Source organism: Camelus ferus, chromosome 23 (genome assembly GCF_009834535.1).
Source record: "Camelus ferus isolate YT-003-E chromosome 23, BCGSAC_Cfer_1.0, whole genome shotgun sequence".
Lineage (NCBI taxonomy): Eukaryota > Metazoa > Chordata > Mammalia > Artiodactyla > Camelidae > Camelus > Camelus ferus.
In genome coordinates, this window is record NC_045718.1 from 17,252,080 (window position 1) to 17,272,996 (window position 20,917).

The following is a 20,917-nucleotide window of genomic DNA, read 5'->3' on the forward strand; positions in this document are numbered from 1 at the left end:
AAATATCAAATCACTATGTTGCACACCTGAAACTAATATAATATTGTATTTTAATTATTACTTAATTTAAACATTCTTAAACGAAACAAAGCTGTAAGAACTTGATGTGGTCCTTCTCTGGACCACAGGGAGGTTGGGAGGAGGTAGGTTGGCTTACGTAACAAATAAATCTCAAATCTCAAGGGCTTTACAAACAAGGTTTATTTCTTGCTATCACACATACCCATCTTGAGTTGGCCCAGTGGGCTTTGCCTGGGGGCCCATGCAAAAGAAGCATCTGCTGCAGAGGGAAGGAATGGAACAATCATGCTGGCTCTTTAAGAATGCACATTTTACTGGAGGAGGAAGCAAGTCACTTTATGGGACCTTTAAAGGCACCAGGGAAGAACAACCCTTCTATGTATCTGGAAAGAGAAGATCAGAAACGTTGGTGAACTACACTAATGACCTTACTGGGAATATAGAAATTTCTAGCAAGTTCTATAATGTATATAGGCTTATTCTTTTGGGGTTTTTTATGGATGTCAATCAAGGGCAATTTCTTGGCTGATCACAAAGGAAGCAGAGACTATTTTCACAAAAACAGATAGAGAAGCAGAGGCAGAGGGAGTCAGGAAGATTTATGGACCAGAAAACTCAACAGGAAAGGTATGAACTGCTGTTCAGGTCAAGATTATTTGTAAAAGCAATAAACTGAAAATAATCCAAATGTTTATCAATAAAGGACTGGTTTCAAATATACTGTGCTTATAAAAATGTAATTTACTCATTCACTTATTCATCAAATATTCAGAGTGCCTGCTATGTGCCAGGCAATGTCCTAGGCACTAAAGATAGAGCAGTGAATATTAAAAAAACATTAAAATTAAATGTATCTATTAAAAAGAATAGGTGTATTTTTATGCACTCATGTGGAAAGATTTCCAAAATGTATAAAATGAAAAAAACATGTTGTAGGACAACATGCATCCTAGGCTCCTATTTGCATAAGAAATTTTTATACAGATGTGTGTGTATATATATATATATATTTATATTACATACATTTACACACACTCTTATAGTGATTATCTCTGGGGTATGTATTTGGGGGATGGTTAGGAAGAGAAAGAATTTATTTGACATTTTATATTCATATAATGTGAGCATGTATAATATGTAGATTATATATAACATAATAATCTATTTTTTATACTTATAATAATAGTAACGGATTATTATTAAATTTTGTTATTATTTTTATTTATTATTTTTATTATTTTATATTTTATTATTATTAAATTAAAACGTTATTAAAATTTCAAAGACTAACAAAAATTATATTTGGCTGCTAAAGTAAAGACAAAGAGAAGGCAGTAGCTAAAGCAGGTTAGCTGACGTCCGGTTAAGAGATGAATTGGCTACAACAGATGGAGGTGGCATAAAGGAGGCTGGGGTGGGAAAGTGGCCCGCGTTTCCTGATAAAGCCACAGAAGATGAGGGCCAGGGCTCAGATGAAGAAACGTCAGATTGGAGAATGGACGTCTCCATTTTACTGCGGATAAAAGGAAAGAATGGGTGGGGATGCTGTCTGGTTGTATATAAAGCGTCCTTTATTACAGCTTCTGTTTTCCCACTGAAGTATGAAAATGAATACATGTCTGTTCATGTGTGGCTGAAGCATTGTGCTGTGCACCAGAAATTGATGCAACATTATAAACTGACTATACAGCAATAAAAACTTATATATACAATTTTAAAAACCCTAAAAAAACCTAAAAAAAAAAAAGTAACTGCACCTCCTCAAAGAACAGGAAGAAGTAGGGAGGTTTGTATTTTAAGAAACTTAGAGAAAGATTAAAAATGTTGTAGAAATCTTACTGAAGGGAGTTACAATTTCCAGAGGATCTGAGTTGTGGTCCAGGTGAAGTTGGTGTCATAAATTTATAGTGGTACCAATCTGTTTAATTTTTATATATTTCTTCCCCCCAGAGCTCTGATGGCGTAGAACTGAGGTCTGAGTCATTTAAGCTTTGGGTTTTGTTAAATGGACGTGATGAAAGGACCATGGGAAAAGAGTTTAATATACTGATAAAAGATTGGAATGTGTGCCACTGACTCTTGGTCTGAAGAGGGGCTGGTGATGTTGGGGGAAAAAAAGAGGATTTTAATAGCAGGAAACTATTCAAAATGAACAAACTGGAAAGACAAAAGTGTCGTCACAGCATGGCGTACCTGAATTTTCTATTCTTTAGGCAAAACAGTTGTGAGTAATGACCAAGTCTAGGGTGGCCATTGGAGAGGATGCTGTGTGTCACAGAGTGAGGAGATTATCACAGGAGATACAGAGTTCAAGGAACTAGGAGGCCAGGTCCTCACTGTGGGCATTTCCTGACCTTATATCTCTGAGTTTGGAAGCCAGGCCAAGGGAGTAGAGATGGGGATAGAGTGATGACAGGGAAGGTGAGGCGTATTTGGCAAGCATAATTAGGCATTCCAGAGTCCCTTGGTCATATGCTATTTATTGCCACCCAAATCCCTGTGGGGTCTCTAATAATGAGATCCCTGATCTCTGGAGATCAGGGTTCTCTGCCTTAGCTCTTGCCTCCTGAGACCTGAAATTCCATCACTGGCCTGTTAGATCACTGCTCCAGGTCCTCCAAAGAAGAGGGCTCAGATGTTTTGCTATGAATCTGTTTCCTTTTTCATGCCATTTACCAGGTCTAGTTTGTGGCACAGCCTATTCACAATGGGGCACCAAGAGAGGATCAGGCCTCCTCCCTCCGGGAGGCAGCAGCCCTTGAGGGCTAATTGGTAGAGGTTCTACTGGAGATGTTTCCCTCTCTCCCAGGCTCTGCTTTTTACAGCCCTCCCTGCCTTCCCTGGACTGTTCTTATTCCAAACTTCAGAACTTCTATGACAGAGTCATCTAAAGTCATTTTAAGGCTTACGATGCAATTTCTATCTTTTATGAATAATGTGGGTTCTTGGGACGATTAGAAGAGATGGTGTTTTCAGTGTTCAGTCTGGTGGAGAAGGTGGAGGAAGTTAATGGTCATCCACGTGGAACCTAACATCTGCTCCTAAACATCACCGAATGGTCCTGAATAATACTGGGGGCATTTCCAATCAAGGGGGTCTTAGCTAACGCTATTTTTTAAAAAATTTCTACCAAAGTAAAGAGGATCATGGTAAACCATATTTGATGACTGCTTACCCAGAACCTATCTAGGGATAACCCAAGCAAAAGGGCGCACTTCCAAAATGCTGAGTTGGTGGCAGGGTGGGGCAAATGGGTCTCTGGTGATGTGTGTACAGTTGACATCCTTCCGTTCACCACCACTTGTGACACACGCACCTAGGCCAGGAATGCATGCGCCTGTCCCTGCCGATGCATCCCCCCATGTGGAAAACCATCGCACTAGATCTCATAATAGAACAACTCCCCCTCCAGCCCTGCCATACCATTTTAGTGGTATAGCTACCAGAGGTGGAACTAGTAGCCTCAGTACTTTGTCATTTGAAAGGCCAAATAGCTGAATGTCTATTGTAATTTCTGGCATCCCTGAAAGCCGTATCTAATCACATCTAATCAGAGTAACAGTGATGGTAATGTGTAAAAATTATGTTGTTTGGATTTATAGTCACTACTGAACATTTAAATATAGGTAGGTATTCTAGATGTACCTCCGGGTGAAAAAGTCTCCTTATGTGTTTTATATTAAGATTCTATTGATTCAAATGACTGTCAGCCATTTGAAGGAGATATATATATATAAAATCCATGTATTATTATAAATACGCCCTGTGATTAATGATGACTATTAAAGCTATTGATTGTATAAACAAAAAACTATTTTAAATATTCAAATAAGTAGAGAAATAGTTTGACAATTGATATAAATACTGAGAGGTCATTATATAGATAACTCTAGGGAAAACATAATTTTTCATCCAACAAACATCTAATATTATTAATAATTACACAAGGCAGAATGATAGATTAGATTGCATCAAAGTGATAATTTTTATAAAACTTGATATAGTGGTACTCATGGTGTTAAACAAAATGACTTTTAATAGCTGTATCGAGTTATTTCATTTCATTTAGGCCACTAGATTTCTAAGAGCAAGTACTGTAAGGGGCTCAGAAAAGCAGAGTGGACAGGAGAATGTCAGCTCTGGCCACTCCAAACGTGATAAAATGGGGAACCTTCTAAATCATATGTAACATTCATGATAAATGATCATCAAGCTGAATATAATCACTTATTATAAGATATATGCAGAAAAGGAGAAATTAAGGAAAAATGAAGCAGCTCCCAAATATCTTGTGCTTCTTCTGATGACAGTTGAAGGTGAGGATCTACGAAGTGTCACGAAGAAACAATTTTGTAACCACAGGAAGCAGCTGCTGGCAGCACCGACAAATTCTTGTTTCTGCATGAGAATACCAAACTTGAAAAATTTGGAAAATTAAATATTCATAAGATATTTACAATAACTATTAAACTGTTTCGGGTATAATGTCTAATTTTGTTTCCTATAGCATCCAAACGCATGCCATGATATTGAGAGTAAGCTTTGGTCTGCATTTTATGCTTTAATTCTTGGACGTTGGCATTCGTGCCAACTTTGAGGTACCCCTAGAGATGCACTTTCCAAAGTGGTAGACTTCTAACTTAAAACCAAACTTCTGCTTTTCCAGGCAGAGTTCAGCCAGCTCCCAGGGGCCACCCTGCCATTTGCATAATGTCACCTTTCACCTCTCAAAATTGACTTTTTAAAAGCTCTCTTCAGTGCTCTCCACATTTGTGTTTACTGAACCGGATCAGACAAAATATATTAACGGATCCTGGAATAAATAATTCCTTACAGTTATCCACAATGCAGGCAGTAATTAGATACCGATTTGCCAGCACAGTGTGTGTTTTTTTTCTACATCATCTTTATCCTCTCGCTCAGAAAGCACCCATTTTATATAAAGTACTGTTTTCATCATCGACACTTCACCAAACCAGTGAACACCACCAAAACCTCAGCTTCTTATAAATACCTGATAAGATCTTTCTGGAAGACCTTCAGAACGTTCTCCACAAGGCCCAAGAGAAGTATGAAACATGCTCATTCAGTCACTCAGAACCTGAAGGGGAGGAACCAAGTCAGTAAACTCATTTCCTCTCCTTGTGCATTTGCAAAATGCCACGGTGGTGAGTCCAAATAGTTGACACAACTACTTCTGATCTTGCAGTACCCAGAGCCACGGGCTGGGACCACTGGTCGAGCCACTGAGGCACTCATCTTTGGCATAATATTTAAAGGGGCATCAAAAACTTAATAATCAAATAATATTTCAGCACAATGTTTTTGAAAATAAAAATCATTGCATAAAACCTCATGTTGAACATCTCTGTAGAAAAATGCAAATCAATCTCGTTCCTGCTCAAGTATATGGCATCATTGCAATATTATGATTTATAGCAAATACATATTTTGGTCTTTAGCCACAGTTCTTGGCTCACAGCTCCCCAAACCCTTGGAATTTCCTTAATGATAAGAGCAATGGGAGAGGGAACCTCCATGAAAAAAATTAATAAGTAAACCTAATTACCTCCCCCTGCAAAAAATAAAAATAAAAATAAAAACTTAAAAACGAAGAAAGAGCGATGGGAGCATCTTTTGCTACAATATTTGCTCAATTGCCTTCAGATGCCTGAAATGGTTTTAGAGCCATAAAGGTGAAATGGCAGTCTTGTTATTTATAAAAAGCCTCTTTCAATCACATCTGAGTTTATGTTAGTGGGGTGGACTTTTGGAAATTCTCTAAGAATGGGGCCTGGTTGCCAGGGGAACCAAACTTGTGATTACGTGGTTTGAAATGTTAGCTCCATTCCCTGACTTCCAAGGGGGAGGGGAGGCTGGAGATTGAGTTCCATCACAATGGCCAGTCACTTAATCAAGCATGCCTATGTAATGAAGCCACCATAAAAAGCCGCAAATGTTGGAGATCAGAGCGTGTCTGTGTTGGTGAATACATGGAGATGCAGGGAGAGGGCATGGAAGCCCTGTGCCCCTTCCCCCATGTCATGCCCTGTGCATCTTTTCCATCTGGCTGTTCCTGAGTTACGTCCTTTTATAATAAACTGGTAATCTAGTAAGTAAAATGTTTTCCTGAGTTTTGTGAGCCACTCTAGCAAATTAATTGAAACTGAGGAGGGAGTCAAGGGAACCCTAGATTTATGGCCAATTGGTCTGAAGATTGGTGTCTAAGGGTTGGGGGAAGCCAATAAGACTGAGTCTAGTAGGACTATGAGACCTGATACTACCTCCAGGAGGACAGAGTCAGAATCGAGTTGCATTGTAGGACATCCAGCCGGTGTTGCAGCATTGCTTGGTGTGTGGAAGTTTCAGAAGTGAAGGAGTGTTGTAGTGAAGTATTGAGAGTAGGGGCGAGATAGGAGAAATGTGTTTTTCTTTAGTAAAGAAAATGCAAATTAATCTTATTCCTGCTCATCTATATACTGACATTACCTAGGAAAAAATGAGGTTCCCAGCCCTTGCTGGCTGTGTCACGTCTCCGGGGATTTTTGTGAGATGTGAATACATGCAACTCAAAGCAGTGACGCCAACCATCAGAAAGAACCAGCTGGCTGAAAATCCCTTGTATTTGGCAGTTAGAATATTGAAACCATAGAACACATGATGTAACATTATCATTGCCTGGAAAAAGTGATTTAATTTATTATATAAATTTAAGCATCCTATATATACTTCCAAAGAAACCCCCTGGTTTGGAAAGCAACAATAATAATGCAAATAAATAAATAAAACTGAAGGAAGAATATGAACAATGTTAAAGACAAAACACTTTCGGAACATGAGAGCCACAAATAAAAAAAACCCTAAAAATATTTCAAATACCATTTGATGACTGTGTTCCCAAAATTGACCACTAGCCTTTGTGAGCATGACTGATGATAATTTTTAAATGAACGATACTGGAATTTCAAATAAATTGTTATGCTACATTCAGTGTGATGTTCTCAATGCAGAATCTGGAATCTACTGTCGATTCAAATCGTGGGTCCTCCATCTACCTTCTATGTGTCCTAAACTCTTTGTGTCTCAATTTCCTTATTCATAAAATGAGGATTTAAAAACTATTATTTACCTCATAAAGTTGTGGCTACTAAACAAACAAATATTTATAGACCTATACTGTACTTTTATGGGATAAAAAATAGACAAAGGTTGTTGCCTTGTGGAATTTATATTTTGGAAAGAAAAGACAGAAATGAACAGTAAGCACAGTGAACAAGAAAACAGTGCAGCACGTTAGAAGGTGAAAGTTACTTTGGGAAAGAAGAGGAAGCGTAATGGGTAAAGGTGATTGGAAATGGTAGGAGTGGGTGGGAGGTAACTTAAAACAAGGTAGTGAGAGTAGAATTAAATAGTTTGAGGATGAAATGAAATGGATATAAGGTACTTATCACAGCGTGTAATATATTGTAAACAATAAACGTTAGCTATGGTGATGATGAGAATGCTAATTATGATTCATGAATCCTGTGTTATAAATTTTAACATAATTTAAGTATGCATTTTCTTCTTATTATTATTTACCTCATTTTCCTAAGTAAGTATTGGACTGAAATGAAAATAAAACCAATATAAGCTGGTATCAGTTATTAAAGCACAACATGTCAAACTCCTGTCCAGGATGCTCAGAAAACTCATGGCTCTAAGAACGGTCCAGCCACCACCCTGGTGAGATCCAGTACCTAGTGCAGTTGAAAGGTGGTGAACCCTCCTCAGGTGTGCTCTGGTCTTGCCACGATTATACTGAATAACTATTGTGACACGACATATATAGTAGAAAACACTTAATGCATTCTAAAAAGTGAAAAGCAGGCTTCGCAGATGTGCCCATGGATATGTGGCGGTTTGTCAGTTACCCTGGCAGGCGGTGGGGCAAAGCAGATGTCCCATTAAGAGAAGGCGGTGAGCACAGAGCGCTGTGATGTGCATATGGATGTATAAGAGGTCTGACAAGGATAGAATGAGCAACGTGAAACTTGCAGGCGGGACATGTCAGAAAATAAAATTGGAAAGATGCCACAATAAAGTTCTTTTATAAGTGTGAAGTTTGGAATTTACCCTAGGTTACAGAGAATCATTAATTTAAAAAGGAGAAAGAATATGATCGGATATGCAATATAGAAAGATTACTTTAGCTTCCTGCCTAGAAGATGATTCCTTGAGACAGAAGGGAGGAAGGAAACTTCTTACAAAGTTATTTCAACAGTTCATGAGACAACTGATGTGACTAATAACTAGATATAAATAAGCATGAATTAATAACCAACTCAGTGACCACTGTATGGGGTTAGTGACTTTGTATTGTGAATTGTAGGCAGTGAAATGGGAAAGGGAGACTGAAAAGAAAAAAAAAAAAAGAATTTCAAGATCACCTGAAAATGGCATCATTATCAGGAAAATAGACACCCTTTTTAGGATTAAGCAGTTCCATTCTAGGTCTACAAAGAAAAATAAAAGCAACACTTGAAGAGTTTTATATCAAAAGGAAGAAGAAAAATCGATTTCAGGCCATAGAGTGTTTTAAACTTAAGAAAGTTAATGACAGGGTATAACGGAGGGACAAGGTCCAAAAGGAAGACAGAGAAGGGAAATAAGAGAAATGCGTTCATGTGCGCTAAGCCTGACGTACAGGAGTATGGTTACAGACAGGGATAATCGGAGGCATTAATTCAGTGGGGTTACACTGAACGCATTCCACCTCCGTCAAGCGGGATGGGAGGCTGTCCAAGGGCGGGTTGAGTGAGAGACGTGGAGCTGTGGCATCCACATTCTACAGCAAGAAGTCACGGCGTGTCTGCTGGGGGCTGTACCTTAGAGACCAAGTAGATGATTCAAGAAAAATGCATACCTTTTGTCTCTAAAAACAGATGAATTACAGGGGAAAAAAAGATGAAGAGACAGAGGATTGAAAGTATGATCCTAGAAAAGAGTCGGCCAAATATTTTTAACTTTTGGCTCCATAAAGTTGCTTTCCTCCCACCCCTTCTCTCTCCCTCTTGCGTTGCTTCCAACCACGGCCTATCAGGAACTGTACTATGGCCGTCAGGACAGAGCGGGGGATGCACACAGAGGGTTCTGGGTGACTTTCCCTGTGTCACTGTTTTCCTTGGCTGTTTTTCTTTCCTGTTGTTACTCACTGACCACTACCCACCAGTGCTGGTTCCGATTTCCCTCGTGGGTGGTCACCACTCTGTCGATTCTACTATAATACGGGGTTCCACCCTGCCAGGGGCGCCTGCTCCATGCAGTTTCTCGTCAATAACCCCTCCACTGAGATCTGCTCCATCCACTCCAAGTGGATGAATATGTCCACAGGAAGTGTCACGTCTTTTAGTCTAATTTAATTCAGATAATCCAGCCTCTAAGCAATCATTTTCTTTTGATTACTAAATGGTAGCCTTGCTTTTTAAAAAAGATCTATGTCCTTCTGTCTATGATCAAATTCTCCTATAGACTGAGTTGGAGTGAGGGATATTGGTGTTATATCCAGCCTCTGACCGAACTTGAACTTTTTTTCTGTCTGTGGGCAATGTTCTGGGCAGCTTTTTTTTTTTTTTTTAATTGAAATGTAGTCTGTTTGTAATGCTGTGTTAATTTCTGGTGTAGAGCATAGTGATTCAGTTATACATACATATATTCCTTTTCATATTATTTTTCATAATAGGCTATTATAAGGTATTGGATACAGTTCCCTCTGCCCTACAGTAGGATCTTGTTTTTGGGCAGTCTGAATTATTATTATGATTTTTAATGTAGGTGTTAAACCTAGGCATCCAGGAACCTTACTCTCAGTTTCCGTCAATCGCTGTGGCATTTACCCTGAGGGACTAAATGGTCTGTCTTAATGTCCCAGAGTTCCTACAAAAATATATAAGTCAGATCCCACTGTAACTCCTGATACAAAAGATGTTTAAGCAAAAATTGAAGTCCAGTGGGAAATGGATGTTAGCTAAATATGTGAAGGTATGCTAGAGGCTATGACACATAAGCTCTTTAATTTCAGTGGTTTAATGCAGCTGAAGCTTCTTTCTTCATTTTGCAAAGTCCAAAAAGGTTGTCCCTGGTCAGTTTTCCTCCAGATAGTGACCTGGGGACTCAGGCTCCTGCTCTTGTGTCTCCATTGTCTTCAACAGATGGCTTCCAAAGTCACCCTATTCATCTTCATCAGACTGTCAGGAGGCAAAAGAGAGAATATAAAGAAGGGGGACCCGTGTATTAACCACCTCTCCTTCACCTATTTTTGTATCACCTTGTCTTTAAAGCTGTCTGAGCAGATGCTTCACAGCTAAAGCTGTTTTCTAAGAAAGGAGGGGATTCCAGCTCTTTGGTGGGCAGTCAGCCACCTCTGCCACACATCCAGTGAGTCAGATTTTCCTGGTCTGGGTATTTCCTCAGGAGTACTGTAGCCTGTGCTCAAGTACTGAGTAAGAGATGATACTAAATGTATTCCCGAGTTGAAAAATTGCAGGGGAGGTATGATGCGGGCGGGCAGGACCGCCTGCTTGACATCTCTACTTGGAAATCTTGTAGTCATCTCAAATTTAATGTGTACCAACAGGAGCTCTTTACCTGCTCTGTCTGCCATGTCTGACCCATAGCTACTGTTTAAAAGAAACAGTAGGCACAAAATGGAGTTACTTGTGCTAAGCCCCACATCAGCAAATCATGTCTTGATACTTAACCTAAATGTGTTTTCAGCTTCTCCCAGGAATGTGACTTTTAACCAGTTAGTCTGGAAATTCCTGGTCTGTACTAGTGAGGTAATCTGCTACATAGAACCCTACCTTCCTCCAAAGGAAGGTGACCTTGCCTGAAGTAATCCTTTATTTATGTCCTGGTCCCATCCATCTTCTTAGAGATTCTTTCTGTTTTCTAGATGGGATGCTGCCTGATTCATGAATCGTTCAATAAAGTCTATCAGATCTTCAAATTTGCTCAGTTGAATTTTGTTTTTTAACACTACCAAATCTCTTTTCTTTCCTTCATGACCACGTTAGTATCATTAGCCATCTAGGTCCCAAGTGAGAATCTTAGGGATCACCTTGATTTCTTCCCTGCTTTCAGATTCTCAGTTTAATCTGTTTTCATATTCTGTTGATTTGACTTCCAAAATCTATTTTAAATATTTCTTCCTTCTATCTCTTCTGCCATTTCTCTAGTCCAAGGATCATTATCTCTGATTTATAATAACTATCATAGCCTCCTAACTGTTCTTCCTACTTCTATTTTTGCCATCTTTAATTCATTTTGCATTGAACAAACCCAGAGACCTTTTTAAAATGCAAAGCTTATTATGTTAATCTGCTTAAAACTCCTGATGACTTTCCACTGCACCTAGAACATATTTCAAACACCATAACACAGTTTACGAGATCTTGGATGACTTGATTCCTATCTAACCCTCCAACTTCATTTGGACCCACTTTCTTGCTTGCTCCTGCCATGCTGGCCTTGCCCCAAATACACCCAACAGTTTCCTATCTCAGGTCCTACATTCATGTTATTCCTCTTCATTTTCTATTTCCTCGGACAGTACTTCCATGACCCTCCCAATCTAAAGTGAATCCCTCATTATTTTCTCCTAGTACCTTTCATAGATCTCAACTTATTTTGTAATTACGCACTTGTTCATTTACTCTCCTGTTAGACTGCAAATTCCATGAAGGCAGAGGTCATGTGTATTTTCTTCCTCAATCATATCTCAGTACTTATCACATAGTGAATGTTTAAAATGTATCTGTAGGAAGAATGAATGAATGGGTGGATTATCAGGAGCTATTGAAATATCTAGATTCAGGGTAAAATTGGGAATTGTATAATTATAATAGATTGAATGAAAAAATTTTTGATTGAGAGATTCTAGTGAGAGTGAACAGTTGGCTTAGTGCATATAGGAAAATGGAACATGTGTGGGTAAAGATAGAAGAAAGCAAGGGAATGGTTCAATGGGAGAGTGTGGAGATGGAGTTCAGGAGTTTTGGGATGACTAGGGTCAGAGTGTAGACATAGTGAGAAGTGCAGAGCTGATGAAGATCAGCAGAGCTGGAGAAATAGGAATTGCAGCATAAAGATGTCAAAGAGGACAACACAGTAGAAACAAATAGACCTGGAACATAGGTGATGTTTTAAAAGTGTTAGTTCATGAAGTGAATGAAAGTAGCAGGAATCTGGATGGAGAAGAAAAATGGGAGAGCAAATGTCATCCCTAAAAGCCATGTGGACAGTGAGCAAATTTACATGCCAGAAGTAAGTAAATGTAAGGATCAAGGGTTGGCAAGACTTCTAATAAAAATAGATGAATGGGTTGAATGGCATGACAGGATAGAAATTTCTCTTCTATCATAAAACAGATGGGAGTGGAAGGTGGGGATTTCACAAGGAAAAGCAAGCTGGGCATGAAACAACATCATGATAGCTAGGTTTCTGTTAAGATAAGAGGCAATCAGGGTGAGCCTGTTCAACAAGACCAGCTATGGGTTTGGTCCTTGTAGGAAAGTCTGATGATGGAGGGTAGAGTTGGAGTGGCTTGGCTTATTTTGATGGGAAAACAGAGGTGATGTTTTTGATTTGTTTGTCTTTGTTTTTGTTTTTAGGTAGTAACTAAGTAGCAGGGATGAAGGAAACTGAACGCTTAAGTAGCAGGCTGGGAATAAAATTCAGCACAAGGGCAGGGAAGAACAAACTAGAGCAAATCCTATTGGTTAAGAAGGTTGAGGTGGGTGGCAGGAAGATTCCAAATTGATAGCTTTATTCGTGTAGGCATAGTTTATTCCAAATAAACCCTCCTGAATTTACTTAGATATTTGAGAGCTGAGCAACAAATGCTTTCTAGAGCTCTTTTGTTTTCCAGTGAATAGAAAGCACTTCATTTTTGTCTGAATTCATGTTTATGAATTCGGTAGAGTCAGGAGGTCAGAAGTCCATATCCTGCTTTTCTCAGGCTTCAGAAGCCAGTGAGAAGTGGAGCCTTTTGATTCAGTCCATTCATCCTTGTTTTTAAAGGGGAGGAAGGTCCTGCCATAAGTCAGCAGTTCCTTTTCCTACTCATTATTTTCCTGAGGTTTGTCATGCAATTAGAATGACTGAACTTACAATGACAAATATTAATGACCAAATAGCTAATTCTCTATTTTTGGAACTTCAGCTTGTCCATTGCAGGCCCAGTTTCTTCTGACTGACTCCACTCTCCTTGCAAAGGCTCATGAAACCTTTTCAGATAAATTCAGGTTCCTGTGTAGGTTTGGGAAAGCTGATTTCATGAGACTAGAGTAAAGGAAAGATTTTAGTGATGGAAATCTTATACAAATAAATCAGTAGTAGTCATTTTATATAAAAAGTATAGTGGTGGAAAAGTCATCAAGCCTCTTTGCTTCAATAAGCACTCTAATGATGTTGCTGAAAAACTGGCCTCTGTATCCTGATGGCCAAATTGAGACTCAGAGACAGAGTTTGGGGAGAATTAGAAAAGGGTAGCTTTGTTGCTTTCCCAGGCAAATGGGGAGTCACAGCAGGCTGATGTCTTAGTGACTGTGAATCCATCTTGGGCTTGGTGTCCTGAGGTTTTACAGAAAAAACAGATGGAACAGAAAGGAAACTATAATCAGGATGTTTCCCAGGGTGCTGTATTCTTGATGAATCTTGATGAATCCACCTGACGTCACAGAGAAGCTCAGGAGGGTCTGTTCATTCTTCTGAGACTATCAGCCTGTGACCACCTTCCTGGAACACAGCTTCTGAGTTAAAGGATAAGCTATTCTGGGTAAAGAGCGTATAGGGGGTGGAGAGTGTAATGGGCACGTTGGGGGCTGTTAAGCTCAAAAGCAATTGAGCAAGTGAAGCAGAGATTGGCATTTGTCAGAGAAAAGAGAAAAATAAGTTGCAAGAATTTTAAGTCAGAATGAATCAGCTTTAGCATCAGGGAAGCCATTTTGTTAGTTTCCTACTCTTTCAGAGACATGAGCCCACTGAGGAGCTACAGGGAAAGAAAAATCTTGGTAATTTCCAGTGTTAATTCAGGAGAGGGGAATAGCTTATCCTTATTTTTATGGGGGAAGGTACAGCTCTTGAGCTGCCCTCACCTCCTTACCCACTCTCACTGTATGGACATGGGAGTGCTGTGTTAATTAATCATTGATGGTATTTTGTATCATTGAATCTTTACAGGATGAAGGCATCTTCTGGTGTGTGGGCATGGGAGACTCTCACCTAAGGAGCAGGGCCATTCAGGGCATCAGTCACTTGACTAAGTCTGTGTTTCTTTGTGTAGAGGTGGAAAATTTTCATCTACCCTTCTAGGTTTTTCTGGCTGGATCTAAGAACTAAATTGACATGACATTAATAAGAGAAAATTAAACAAAGGTTTAATAACATGTATAAATGGGAGAGACCCAGGAAAACTGAGTAACTCACCAAAATGGCCTAAGCCCTCACTTTAAATACCATCTTCAGCTAAAGACAAAAGAGGATGTTGGGGGTCGTGGTTTTGGGACTTCAAAGGGGAGGAAGGCAATTCATATGGAGATGAAAAAGCAGATGTTTGATAAACAAATGTTTGCTGGGCTGTGCAGAGACAATGGCACACAGAGTGGACTCTGATACGTCTCCACCACACCTAGCCCAATTTCTTTGTGGATATCTCTGGTAAAAAGTGTATCCCAAGAACAGATCATTTATCTAAATTCTTTGAGGCAGTTAAGGGAGAGGTGGTAACAAGAAAAACTTCCCAAGTCTTCTGTTTCTTAAAAATAATCATTCTAAATTAATCTTCATGCTAGAGAGACCATTTGAGGGGAGCAAGTTTTGCTGCCGGCATTGATCAGAACATAGAAGAAAGCCCTGTCAGTGTTTGGGCGAGATGAAGGGGAAGGCCCTGGGACCTAGTGGAAGCCCATCTCACTTGATTTTGACCACAGTTTAGCCAAGATGTCTAGAAGGAAATCAGCATGTTCAAATGATGTCTTGCACAGGAAGCAGGGCCAGCACGTTGTACGTCAGAACACAGGTAGAAGGCTGTAAATGTATGCCAGCCATTTACAGTTAAGTAAAGCCTTCTCAGACAGGGTGTAAAATAGGACAAGGTCTATAACTCCTGGGTCAACATCAGCACATCTAAAATGAGAAAATTGTAGTTACATACCACAGAGTTTTCATGTACTTATGTATTTTAGGTTTCCTTTCTTTTCTGGTTTTAATTGGTGTTTAGAAAAGCTTTTGTGAAAGTTTCATTCTGTCTTAGCCATGCTAAGGGAGAAACAGGGAAATGAGTTTGTGTCCTCAATTTGGCCAAAATGAAAGGGCATAGAGTTCAAGTTGGGGTCAGTATAGGGTGGCAGAAACAACCAAAAGTTGAGGGCCTTGAGTAGAAGGTAGACTGGGAAGAGCAAGGCCACTTGGCCAGCTGTGGAACACACTTAAAAGTTCTTTTATAAAATGAAAGCTTAGAAGTACCTCTACTTCCTTATATTAATGGATTTGGCAGTTCCTTTCCAGGCAAACCCAGACCTCTAAAGTATAAATATCATCACAGTCTTAGGAAATATTTATTACTGACCCTCAGCTGTTTTCATCCCAGGATACTTGATCACCAAACAGGTGGGTGAGATGATCTCACCCCTTAAAACAACTTTAAGTGCTTTGTGCAGAAATACTTGACCTCTTATATCTGCCCAAGACATTTAGTGAAGGAGTCACAAAATGGCTTCCCTGATGCTAAGGCAGCTCTAGGAATTTATCGTAATGAATTAACTTGCTTTGAGTTACGTCTGACTGACTAACGTGTTTTTCTCCTTGTTACTGCTATTATTTAACTTGCCTGAATGACTCTGTGCTTAGCAATCCCAACCTTATGATTTACGTCCTACCCTAAATAATTTGTACCCAGGAGCTGTTTTCCAAAAAGAAGGTCACAGAACAATAACCAAGGAACAGTCAGATCTTCCAAGAGCCAGAGGGATCAGACCAGATAACACCAAGGCCTTGGGCAACAACCACCAAAAGTTCTGGTGACATGAGATAAACTTTTGTAAAAGTCTCTATTGTTGGTTATCACCGATATGCTCCATCCTGTTTGCCTATATAATCACCAAGCCCCAACCCCAAGGTGGATTCACAGTTATTAAAGTATTAACCTCTTGTGGCTCTCCTTTGCCCGGCAAAGCAATATAAAGTCACTCCTTTGGTTCTCAAACTCTGTTTCAGAGTTTGAACTCACCTTTTGGTGTGCAGAGGCCATTTTTTTCTGTAACATTATTACAGTTTGAGCCTACCTTGTTAATACTTAATGTCAGTAGTTGCTTACCCTTAAATTAAAAAAAACAAAAACACTTTTTTTAAACGTGTACTGGGCTAATTAATGGTTGAATTTCTGTCACTAACAATGCATTTCTGATTCTCATTACTGCTTTTCTGCATCTTCTTAAAAGGATTTTTTTCCCACATGGGAAAAGATATCAAGCTGCATTTGTTTGTAACATACTTTCTGAAGTCAGGAATAATGGTAAATAACTGGCCAGTCTGTGGTGGAACACACAGTGGAATTGGGCCAGGGGGTCAGGAGAGGGGTGGGTATGGAAGAGTGAGCACATGAGTCACACTTAGGACAAACTACCTATGTCTGGTCTGCTTAGACTTGGTCACAGTTGTTTTTCTGGCCAGATTTCCTTTCAGTTTGTAAATGAGAATGACCTTTAAAATTGCCATCAAAGTGTCACGAGAAGAGTATCATTTCACAAGCTTTTCATCCCAATTTTAATTATAATTTATGTAAGTTCACTATTTTATCTGTTTTGCACTGTTTTCAATGACAGTGTGGCTGGAAAACATGTCCTGTCCCCTCCCTTCCTCTGAAGGTTGTTGCCAGGTTGAAGGATGAGAGTGGTGACAGCAAATGGAATGTCCCCTGGTAAGAGTGTTACTGGCCAGTCTTTCCCAGATGCTGCCTGTCTCACTTACTCCAGTCAGTCTTGTGAAGATTAACGAACAGAACCGCAAAAACAGTGCAATACTTGGACTTGTTAAAAAAACAAAATCCAACTGAGTAAATTTGAAAAACTAATTGGCTTTATTAAGTGACTCATGAATCCAGTAACTAAAAGTTTGCTCTGAGGAGATTTGCAAAATGGAAGGTTTGTGTAGGAAAAAATGTGGGGACAAGGAAGCAAAGAAAATATTTTCATTTCAGGACAGCTTTCGGGGCAGGGAGGGAATGCCAGGGGTTTTTCACTTAGATTGCTTCTTCCTGGGTTGGGTGGGAGGGAATGGAGAGGGCCCACATAACAGATTTACCACAGTGGGGCTGATGAGAAAATTCCAGAATGGCTGATTAAGACTATGTTTCTGGGGGAGGTCAAAACTGCAATTAAGTCAGGTATAAAGACTAGGTTTGGTGTCCTGGGCATTGGCGCTAGTGACACCATTGTGGGCCTGTGGGTTTCTTATTTGTTTGTTTGTTTTTTTCTCCCAAAAGACTTTGGCACGTAAAATGTTGAGGGAATCAATTTAGTCTAACGGGACTGTTGGAAGAGGTGAAGGGAGGAAGAATCTTTTATTTGTTAAGCAAATATTTAATGACAGCTTAATACAACTTTATTGAAGCAGGCATTACCAGGACATAAAGGGAAAGCTAAAACAAAGCCTCTTTCCTTTCACAATCCAAAATCCACCTGGAGAGGTCAGACACTGTAGTAGAATCACTAAGCGAAAGGTCAGAGCTGTTTTGGTTGAATGTCACTGCTATGTATGGAAATTCAGGGCTGAGAAGGAGACCGTTTTAGCTGGAAGGCTTTGTGGAGGAGGTGGGGTTTTAGCCACGAAATGTACACTTACTGATTGCCTCTTTCCATTGAGCAGGCCTAAGAATTTTGAATATTATCAGTTTTAAAGACCCACATTAGCCCAGTTCTGAATGGAGCAGAAGCGACATGGTGCTCCCACAGGTCAGTAGGATTCGTGAAAGAAGATCACCCAGAATTGGCATGATTATTTTACATGTGCTGAGTTCTACCGAGGCTCAAACCTCAGGAGAAAAACAGTTTTTTTTTTTTTTTTCTTTCAAGGGGGACTTAGAACACAGCAAAAACCTATCTTTGTGACCCTGGAAAGGTAATATAGCTGAACTTTTCCAGTTCTGGTGCCACCAGCCATGCCTGGAGCTCAGCCAAAGGCATTTTAAGACACCCAGAAACGTCTGGTGCCGTAGTTGAGAATTAAGTTCAGACATTTCTGTCCATTCTTCACAAGATCCTGCCCCATGTGAAGCTGTGGCAAGAACAAGCCTGCTAACAAGAGCAAAAGCCACACTCTTCAGATGCTGGAAAGAAATATGCAGAAAAGGGAATGTTCCTATGAGATTTCACAAGGTGGCGGGCACAGGGAGAGGACAGTCTAAGAATGGAGAGCACAAAAGGAAAAAGAACAGAATGATGACTAGTCTGATAGAGATTGCCTGTGAATTATCTCCAATCCCAAGAACAGTGATGGCAGGTAATGTTCTCAGCGGTATCTTAGTTCTTATCTGTGTACATGCCTTTTATTTCTCCTTTAACTTCCTCATAGCTGTAAAAAAGACAGCACATAAAGGTTTGAGTTATTCAGATGAGCGTGACATGTACCCAGCAAAGTACACTTTGTAATCACTTTCCCGTAAGCAACAAGGATGCTTCACAGAATCCTTCACAGCAACCCATATTTCTTTCCTGTAATATTCCTGGCATGTCCCAGAGGCATGAGCATGCCCAGAATTCACTGGCTTCAGCATCGGCTGAGCCACTATGAGATGCCTGGTTTAAGGGGCTGTTTTGAGCCAAAATCTGCCCTCTCTAGATCTTTGCGCTTCAAATATTGTGGTAAGGGATTTCCCAGATGCATAGTAAGATATTTCCAGTTGAGAGAAAAATGTTAACTGAATCAGTGAAATGGAAGGATGTGGGTCTTGGTCAGCAGTGTTTTTTTTATGGCTCAGAGTCAATAGTAACCAGATTCTCAGCTTTCTAGCAATGACTGCTGATTTCAAAACATAAATTCATAAAGCATTTATATAGGTATCATATGGGTGTGCATTTCTTTCTTTAAATTCTCTCTTCTTTTTCCTTACTCATCTTCTTCTGGATGTAGGGGAGCAAAATTTGCCACAGCAAAATTTGTCTCTTTGGCATGAGGATTATTTTAGGCTGATTACTTTTAAGAAAGAAGAGTCTGGAAGTTTTTTTTTTTCCCCCCACCTCCCCCTTAACTGTCTAAAAGAATTCAGAAGAGAGCTGCCATCAAAGATAATGTTGTTTTACACAAGAAAGACTCCTTTAAGTGGCACGGTTAAACTTTTGTTTACTAAACATTTGCTGAATTGTCTTTCTCCCAGGTCCCTGCCCCCTTCCCTTAGCTCAGAGTAGCCTATAATCCTGAATTGCCTGACTGCCCTTTGGGGCCTCATATTCTTAAGGATCCCCTTCCACACAAGACTAAGTTTGATTTTCTTCTATTAATTATACCAGCCAGAAGAACCAGGAAGGGCAGAGGAAAATGTTTCCTCTCAGGCATGGATATTGGTGTATCTATTTTAAAGAACTACAAATTAAAAATCAAACCCGCCCCATGAGTAAGCCATGAGAGTCACAGATGTTTTGTTTTGTTTTTTTAAATGGGAAAGTTGTTTTTTCCACAGATTTTCATCTGGTTTACAAATGACAAAGGACTTGCTCAGCATAATTCTCTTTGGGTGGGCTGGTCACACTCAGGAATTCTGGAGACAGGAAGAGGACACTATTTTTGCTCTGAAATGTTTTATATTTTGACTTTGCTTTAGCTATGCTTAAGTTAACAAGAAAATGAATGTTTTCGTGTCTTTTAGCAACTATATCGTCCTTCCTGCTCTAAAATAACACTTCCAGATTTTGCAACAGAATTCATCTGCAAAACAGACACAGTTTTGTGGAATGGTGAGAGGTTGCAAAGTCAGGAGGTGCTGACAGCATGGATGATAGCGTTGGTGCTGTCACCTGGCGTTTGTGTAAATTACATTTCTCTCCTTAGTGAGAACTAGACTGGATTTGGGCATTTAGAGATGATCTCTTGTCTCATTATACCATTCTGTGGCCCCAGATCAATTACTAATTTAACAATGTTCCTTCTTTCTAGAAGACACCCCCTTCCAAGAAAAATACAAGTTCCCTGCCAGCTTTCCCATCTTTTCAGAAATATCGGTGGGGGCGGGGGGGGTGGATGTGGTGGGATTCTATAAACCACAGAACAGTGTACAGGACTTGATGTATCCAAAAACTTTATAGAAAATGTTAATACCGGCCTTATATCTTCAGTGGTCTGTAGTAGGGGTCTGTGGTCACAACTAATGGCCATGATGCTGATGACTCAGGGGACCCCCCCAGAATTGTCATGTCAGTAATTGTATTGACACTGATGCTCCAATCCCCCTGGATGTTACCAAACTCAGGTCCAGCTGCTGGAAATCAATTCTGAGAGGGAATTGTTGGTAGAAAGGATACTTGCTTTTAATCAGAAGCTGGCAGTCTAGGGAGAAGGCAGACTCATGTCCCAATACCAACTCTGAAGATTCTGCTTGACTTGGAAGTTTCTAACAGGAAAAGGGTAAGTAATCTTAGTTGATCATTGAGATAGGGGATCAGACTCACAGCTGTCTCCCACTGCCTGCAGGCTTGTTGACTCCTTGTGATCTTTCTTTAGATGCTGTCTTGTTCACACAGTCTGTTCATGAGATTACTGGGGGGAAACCTAGGGAAAAGATTTGGTCACCTGTTAATTATTTATTCTTTATTTTCACGCCTTTGATCTATGGAAAGAACCAACATGTTAGGCAAGGGATTGTGTG

General features: G+C 39.8%; 1 long non-coding RNA gene across 7 annotated transcripts in view; it reads right to left on the reverse strand.

The window, feature by feature from the left end:
- Positions 1-10,032: 10,032 nt before the first annotated feature.
- Positions 10,033-20,917, reverse strand: part of LOC116659421 — a 37,978-nt gene continuing 27,093 nt past the window's right edge. For 6 of the 7 annotated variants that reach the window (XR_004314805.1, XR_004314803.1, XR_004314804.1 and 3 more), the window contains 2 exons: positions 20,721-20,820; positions 17,177-18,630 (listed from right to left, as the gene is read on the reverse strand). This is a non-coding gene — a long non-coding RNA (uncharacterized LOC116659421). Of the gene's footprint in view, positions 10,248-17,176; positions 18,631-20,720; positions 20,821-20,917 lie in introns of those variants that run through there. The other variant, XR_004314801.1, reaches the window with a different exon arrangement.